At 28.7% G+C, this 6,865-nt stretch overlaps 1 non-coding gene across 1 annotated transcript; it reads right to left on the reverse strand.

The window, feature by feature from the left end:
• Positions 1-6,631: 6,631 nt before the first annotated feature.
• On the reverse strand, positions 6,632-6,719 carry TRNAS-GCU (transfer RNA serine (anticodon GCU)). The gene has a single exon. It is a non-coding gene; the product is annotated as a tRNA-Ser (tRNA).
• Positions 6,720-6,865: the final 146 nt, after the last annotated feature.

Below are 6,865 nucleotides of genomic sequence, written 5' to 3' on the forward strand. Positions count from 1 at the left end.
GGATTTTACAATGGATATATAGTACTTGTTTTGAATGACAATCTTTTATAAATTGTTCTAAAGTCATGTTTATTTACTGAAAAATACCATACAGAAAAATATTTTTGTTGTTTGTTTGCTTAGAAAAAACAAATCAACACAAGATATTATGTTAGTCAATAGGAAAAATATATAAACAAAGTGAGCAAAATATTTTGCTTTTTCCAAAAAAATAAAACATTTTTCACAACCATTTCTTCGATCATGACTTCCTAACTATAACGCATATGTTAAACAAGTTCTGTAAAAACACGCAAACCAAAAAAATAAAAAACAAAAAAAGTGAAAAATGGAAAAAAAAACGTGAAAACTGTAAAAACACAAAGATGTGAAAATTTTATAATAAAGGAAAAAGGTGTGAAAAATGAAAAGCACAAAAAATTAAAAAAAAATGTGAAATCGGAAAAAAATGTGAAAAACACAAAACATGAAAAAATAGAAAAAAAATCTAAAAAAATGCTAAAAACGGGAAAAATAAAAAACCAAAAGCGTGAAAAATATGAAAACACGAAAACCCAAACAATGGTAGGACAAATGAAAAAAGGAAAAACGTGAAAACCCCCCAAAAAACGATAAAAACGTGTAAATGCAGAAAAAAAAAAACAGATAATGCACAAAAGTAAGGGGGGAGTGTGAAAATTTAAAAATGTAAAAAAGACGGTGAAAACAAAAAAAAAGTGAAAACTGTAAAATCATGAACAATGCGAAACACAAAAAAACACGTGGAAAACGAGAAAAATAGAAAACCGAATAAAACGTGAAAATATAAAAAGTAAAAAAAATACAAAAACATGAAAATATAAAAAAACAGTAAAAACGCGAAAATGGTGGAAATAGAAAAAAGTGGAAAATGGAAGAAAACACAAAAAACTTGAAAAACGTAAAAAAAACAATAAAAGTGAAAAGAAAAAGGAAAAATATTAAAAGTGAAAAGAATGTGAAATCGGACAAAAAAAATGTGAAAACACGAAAACATGAAAAAATAGAAATAAAATCTAAAAAAATGCTAAAAACGGAAAAAATTAAAAACCGAAAGCGTGAAAAATATGAAAACACGAAAACCCAACCAATGGTAGGACAAGCGAAAAAAGGAAAAATGTGACCCCCCCCCCCCCCCCCAAAACGATAAAAACGTGTAAATGCAAAAAAAAAAAAAGATAATGGACAAAAGTAAGGGGGAAGTGTGAAAATTTAAAAATGTATCAACGACGGCGAAAACGAAAAAAGTAAAAACTGTAAAAACATGAACAATCCGGAAGACACAAAAAAACATGTGGAAAACGAGAAAAATAGAAAACTGAACAAAACGTGAAAATATAAAAAAACATGAAAAAAATACAAAAACATGAAAATATAAAAAAAACAGTAAAAACGCGAAATTGGTGGAAATAGAAAAAAGTTGAAAATGGAAGAAAACATGAAAAACTGAAAAATGTAAAAAAACAATAAAAAAAAGTGAAAAGAAAAAGAGAAAATATTAAAAACACGAAAATGATAAATAATATAAAAAATAAAAAACGGGAAAAATGAAAACCCAAGAAAAAAACTGTGAAAAACGGAAATCATGAAAATAACAAACAAAAAAAGGAAATAGTGAAAATAGTTAATGTAAAAAAATATAAAACATGAAAAAGGGAAAAAATGTGAAAAATAATAATAATACAGTAACAATTTGAACAACGTGAAAAATGAGCGTGGAAATGAAACAACAAGAAAATCGCAAAAATGGGAAAAAATGAAAAAGTATATATATTTTTCATTTCACATTTTTCCACTTTTTCCGTTTTTACAATCTTTCATGTTTTTTTTTTACGTTTTTGTCATTTTCTTTTTCTTCTTCACTTTTTCATGGGTTTTCGATTTTTAACATTTTTTTGGTTTTCACATTTCTTTTTTTTTTTTTACGTTTTTCTCTTTTTTTGTTTGTTATAATATATGAATTTTAGTTTTTTTTAATTGAAAGCTTGGAGGTCGACCAAAAGAATCAAAGCATCCTAACAAGGTTAGCACACTTCGAATCAAATGGAGCCGAGCCCAAAATATTATTAAAAGTGAAGAGAAGATCCGTACAAAATAAAAATAAAGGACAAACAAAAAGGCGAAATAAAATACAAACAAACTAGCGGAATCGAAACTGGAGCAGTTCCGCCAAATCATCGGACACAAGATGAGAGCAGAAGGAAGGTGAGGAATTCCATGAAATCAACGAAGAAGCAGTTCGACCATGGTTAGCTAAATTATAAATAAATATAACATTATATACTTTAAGTTAATGATTGAAATTTTTTTCTTATGATGTAAAAAAACATTGTCAAATATTTTCAGTATCATGGCAAACACCGAAAAATATTTATTTTCCAACAAAAAAAACTCTTACCTAATATTTTTTAAAACACAATATTTTCGTACAAAGAAATGAGACCTAAATTTACAACTATCTTTCATTCACAAAGTATTTCTCTCTTATATTTTATGTATTTTTTTTTTCAAATTGAGAATATCCCAAATTAATATAGTCAATATTACTATTACGTTGAAAATTCTCAATACTTAGAAGATCAAAACTCAAAATTCAGACCCCAAATATCTTTGATTTGTTCCACTCCTTGATGTAACCAATATGATTCAAATATGACATATGATGCGAACCCTAAAATATACTACCATCACCATCCCGACAATTACTACTTAGGTAATGGTTCAATGATGCCAAGCTACTACCATCGAACCTTGTATAGTCTACAACCATATATGGTTCACGAAAATATAAGAAGGGACAATATGAGGTCATCCACTATCAAACAAGAATCTCTAACTACTGAGTCGGTTATCGAGTTTGAAGTTTATACAATCGAAGTTCTTGAAGTGCAGGAACATTTGGACCTCGAAATCAAGCAAAAATCACCGAAGTTGAAGTGGATCAAAGTACATGATATACATTTATGCAAAAGTTGGTTTACAATATCAACAGATCCAATCGTGGGCATCGATTAATCAATTGGGGATTATTAAAAGAATCGCGAGTTACTACAACGAGTTGAGGACAGAAGCGATGAAGGATTCATCTTCAAAATATTGGTAAAAAAAATAGTAAACATGTCTCCAATTTTAATTCTTGCTACATACCAATTAAGGATATCCACTTGACTGGCCATGACGAATCTCAAATCATTGGTAAGACATGAGAATCCTTGTTGGATTTTAATGTTGGTGTCATGTAAAATATTCAAATAAATATTGATTGAAATTCATAGATATGGATTTCGGACCTATGAATGGGGATATTCCCGAAACTCACAAAGAAAAAAGGAAGTGAGTTAGACAAAAAAAGAAGAAACTTGGACAAAAAAAGAAGTAACTTGGACACAAAGAAAGGAAGTGACTTAGACAAATCTTTTTTGTCGATAACCTCAGACCAATCAATCGAATATTGATTAATACGTAATCGATCGAACACTACTTGAAAAAGAAAACGGCTCTTCTGCTCAGAAATGAAATGTTCCAAATGTTCCTGGAAATTCTTGCTCTCATTAGACCATTTGTATCTATATGCATTAGGATCCCAATTCATGGATCTCTCGGTTCGAGAACGAAAAAAAAGAGGATCGAACCATTTCTTCTGACTCTGTTTCAAATTCGATAAATGTTGGTTGATCGTATATTTCATTATAGTTCTATGATTCAGAGTATCATTTCCTATTTGATCCCTTTGAATTCCATATTCGAAGTTGCGATCGGATCTATTCATTAAAAAGAATTGAGTCAATACATTTCTTATGTACCCATAGGTACTATATTGGATTTGAATCAGATTTAGGATCAATCCATATTGATTGACTGCCTCCATTATGTTGTTGCTAGCAAATACCACTGTTTTTTGTTTTGGATCTTCCAAATCATTCCCGCAGGAGATCCGGACCCATTTTTTGCTGATCCTTCGATAAAAAGATTCATTCTCTTCATAAAAAAAAGGAGGTAGAACCAATAAAGATTTCTTTTTCGATTCATCCCTGGAGTTGAATACCTCATTCAAGAATTGTTTTTGATCCAATCCGTAGGAATCAATAAAACGGGTAAATCCCTTATGATACACCAGATCCGTCTCGGTTATTGATAGAGTGAATAGATCTGCCATTTCTTGAAATCTCTCTTCTGATTCAAAATCGTGGTGTAACGTGTACCCCCCCCCCCCCCCGTTCCGATCATGGAATAGATGAAATAAATCAAAAAATGGAAAAAGTGTCAGAAAGAATTCAATTGAATCCCATATTTTATTGTATGAATATTTTGTTATTTACAATTCGAATATTCCAAGAAATAAGACAAAAAAAAAAAAAAATAAGTTCTTTTTGAGTCTTCAAGTGAGTACCTAGGACGCATTTGCCTATCTCCCATTTGTTCGAGTCCCGCGGACTCCTAAAACATCATTAAAGGGAAAATTGGAAATTGTTTTTTTATTGTTTCATACTGAGTGCTAAAATCAGTATCGAAATACTAGAAGATCATCTTATTTATCAGATACACTAAAGAAGTATCGTTGGAATTGATTTTGGATATTCTATCTTATATGTTGCAATTCAAATTAACTTAAGTGAAATTAATAAATGAGCAATTTTTTTTACATTCCCAAAACGCAAATAAAGCAAAGGTGTTAATAAAATGCTCAAAATATATACATAGAAGCAGTTCTTCATTTTATGAGTAGTTTATTTGACTTTCTTTCGAAATTTTTTTCTAAAGTCAAAGTAAAGTGACATAGGATACAACCTTGTCGAAATTCTTAGATAGATTTAGAATTTTTCATTAAAGCCAAAGACAAAATATAGAAAAAAATTTTTAGTAAAAAAAAACAAAGAAAACGTATGTGTTTTCTTTGTTTGTTAATGATTAATGAAATTTTAATAGTCACAGACATTGACATTGCTTTTTTCAATTATTCATTAACTCCTATCTACTCCCCCCATTTTGCAGGGGATGATGAATAAAAAATCAAATTAAGAAAGGATTCTTTTTTTTTATTTGATAGATTATATAGAATATCTGGGACGGAAGGATTCGAACCTCCGAATAGCGGGACCAAAACCCGTTGCCTTACCACTTGGCCACGCCCCATTGAAATTTTTATTCAACACTAATAAAAAGTAATATTGATATTGGTTCTTCGTCAATTCCCATCCAAATATCTAGGAAATATATTATCGTCTTGTTCGGATTTTCATGTGTGTAGATATAGAATTAAACTGAATTTATTGATCATAATATAAAATTCAATTAAGATATTGTATAAAAATATGATTTCCTCTATTCTTTTTTGATTTGAGAATTGAGAATTGAAGGATTTTTGATTGGGTGAGTTTAATAACAATAAATTTAAAAATTTAATAAAAATTGAATTTGAATAAAAATAAAGAAGGGTTCTTTGGTCTACCTTACTTTCTTTTTGATCAATTTTTATATCAATAACATATTAATAACTTAGTCATCAATCAAAATACAATTATCTTCAAGAACAAAATGTTTGTTATGCTTAATAGTTTTAGTTTAATTTATATCTGTCTTAACTCTGCCCTTTATTCAAGCAATTTTGTCTTCACAAAATTGCCTGAAGCCTACGCTTTTTTGAATCCAATCGTAGATGTTATGCCAGTAATCCCTGTACTCTTTCTTCTATTAGCCTTTGTTTGGCAAGCTGCTGTAAGTTTTCGATGAGATTTTAATACTGTCCTAGAATAATTCATGATTTACTCGAGAAAAAAATTCAAAAATTATAGTAATTGATAAGATCAGATAAGTCTTATACTCTAAGCTCTTAATTAAAACATTAAAGTTTTTGTATAAACGCGAGAATTCTGGATCACCCTCATTTCTCTCATTCTTAACTTTTTTTCATTACAGATTCTATTAGAGTCCTAATTGTAGTTCGGAAAAAAAATTATAAGAAAGAATCGACTCTTATTCCAAATGAATTTCGAAAAATTCATTTCTATTTCTAGAAATCACTTCCTTTCTTGGTGTTAAAATAGAAAATGTGGTATGAAAAATAGAGAATCTATTTTTTTTACAAACCAAAACAAAAAAGATCTTGGAGATTTTCTAATGCTTACTCTTAAACTCTTTGTTTACACAGTAGTTATATTCTTTGTTTCGCTCTTCATCTTTGGGTTTTTATCTAATGATCCTGGGCGTAATCCTGGACGTGAAGAATAGAATAAAAATTCTAAGGGTTTTGTTGATTTTAAAATGTTCTTAGCATGTTATTTATTTTTCTCTAGTCTTTATCTATTCTCCATCTAGATTTGAATCTAGATTTTCGTTTTAAATTAATATTTAAAATCGAATTTGAAATAGAAATATTAATATAGAAATAAAAAATAAAAAGAAAAATTAGAAATAAATATTAATAAATAATAAATGAATATTAAATAGAAATATTCAAATTATTAATTTATTTAATTAATTTATATTAATAGTTGAAATAGAAATTTAATAGAAAATGCAAAAATTAAATAGAATATTGAAATAAGAAATAAAGCAAAAAGATTTTCGAAATTTGAAAGAAAAGATAAAAAAAAATTCAAGTCATCACTGGAACCGGAAAGAGAGGGATTCGAACCCTCGGTACGAATAATTCGTACAACGGATTAGCAATCCGACGCTTTAGTCCACTCAGCCATCTCTCCCGATTGAAAAAGGATAATTATTGTGTTACATTACAGAGCAAGTAGTTACATTATACAACGAGTAAGGCTTGACAAAAAAAGGCTTTTCCCCTCTCTTTATTACTTTAGATAATCCTAATTTCATAATTACTTTTTTTTATTATATA

This window comes from Euphorbia lathyris, chromosome 4 (genome assembly GCF_963576675.1).
Source record: "Euphorbia lathyris chromosome 4, ddEupLath1.1, whole genome shotgun sequence".
Classification (NCBI taxonomy): Eukaryota; Viridiplantae; Streptophyta; class Magnoliopsida; order Malpighiales; family Euphorbiaceae; genus Euphorbia; species Euphorbia lathyris.